General features: G+C 46.4%; 1 pseudogene; it reads right to left on the bottom strand.

Annotated features, from left to right (window-relative positions):
* Window positions 1-275: 275 nt before the first annotated feature.
* LOC128585587 (glyceraldehyde-3-phosphate dehydrogenase-like) lies at window positions 276-1,284 on the bottom strand (annotated as a pseudogene).
* Between the last annotated feature and the right edge of the window lie 277 nt (window positions 1,285-1,561).

Genomic DNA, 1,561 nt, shown 5'->3' with positions numbered 1-1,561 from the left:
AAATGGTAAATTTCATGTTGTATATATTTTACCACAGTAAAAAGATCCATTAACATTCTTTTTTTATTTTTGGCCCAGTACAGGGAACTCTATTGATGTTACATGACAAGGTGGGGCTCCTTAATCCTCTCCCGTTCTTCAGGCGATCTGGCGTGGAAACCATGTCAAGGGGAGATTCTCAATGAGTTGAGGATTAAGTAGGCTGGGGGACCCCAGAAGCTGAGGACCTCTCTCTTCCTCTTGTGCTTTGGCTGGGGTTGGTGGTCTTGGGGCTTTTATTCCTTAGAGGTCATGTAGGCCATAAGGTCCACCATCCTGTTGCTATAGCCAAATTCATTGTCATACCAGGCAGTGAGTTTGATAAAGTGGTTTTTGAGGGCAATGCCAACCCCAGCATCAGTGGTGGACAAGTGGGTGTCACTGGTGAAATTGGAGAAGATGACCTGGTGCTCAGTGTAGCCCAGGATGCCCTTGAGGAGGCCTTCTGACACCTGCTTCACCACCTTCTTGATACCATTGCATTTGGCAGCTTTCTCCAGATGGTGGGTCAGGTCCATGACCAACATGTTGGCAGTAGGGGCACAGAAGGGCATGCCAGTGAGCTTCCCATTTAGCTCAGGGATGATCTTGCCCACAGCCTTGGCTGCACCAATCAAGGCAGGGATGATGTTCTTGAGAGCCCCACAGCCATCACACCATGTCTTCCCACAGGGTCCTTCCAGTCTTCTGGGTGGCAGTGACAGCATGGACTGTGGTCATGAGTCCCTCCATGGGTGAAGTTGTCATGGATGACCTTGGCCAAGGGGGATAAGCAGTTGGTGGTGCAGGAGGCATTGCTGACCATGGTGAGGTTGTTTTCATACTTCTCCTGGTTCACACCCATCACTGACATGGGGGGCATCAACAGAAGGGGCAGAAATGATGACTCTTTTGGCATCCCTCCCCCCATAGATGAATCTCAGCCTTCTCCATAGTGGTGAAGATGCCAGTGGACTCCACAATGTAGTCAGCACCTACCTAACCCCATTTGATTTTGGTGGGATCTTGCTCCTGGATGATGGTTATGGGACGTCCATTGATGACAAGCTTCCTGTTCTCAGCCTTGACTATGGTAAGGAACTTGTCCTGGGTGAAATCATACTGGAGCATGTAGACCATAAAGTTGAGGTCAATGAAGAGGTCATTGATGATGACATTATCCACTTTGTTAGAGTTAAAAGCAACCCTGGTGACCAGGAACCCAATATGGCCGAAGCCATTTATTCTGACCGTCACTTTCACCATGGTGCCTTTGGGATGTGGCTGGTGCTGCATGAGAAGACTGAGGCTGTATGTCAAATGGGAGGACCAGAGAACCCATTAACATTCTTTTCAACAGGCCAATGATGCAGTGAACACAGAGTATCTACTTGTTACTATTAAGGTTATGCCAGTTAATGGAAAAGTTGTGTTCAACTACTTTGATGACTTCAAACTAGGGAATGACCTGAGAGATACTTATAATTTCTTTTTATTTGTGTCAGCTAATTTATATTTATTTATTTATTTAATTAAATCATAA

Source organism: Nycticebus coucang, chromosome 5 (genome assembly GCF_027406575.1).
Source record: "Nycticebus coucang isolate mNycCou1 chromosome 5, mNycCou1.pri, whole genome shotgun sequence".
In the NCBI taxonomy this organism is placed as follows: Eukaryota; Metazoa; Chordata; class Mammalia; order Primates; family Lorisidae; genus Nycticebus; species Nycticebus coucang.
The sequence above is the reverse complement of the archived record's forward strand: the minus strand, read 5'-3'. Positions and strand labels throughout refer to the sequence as shown.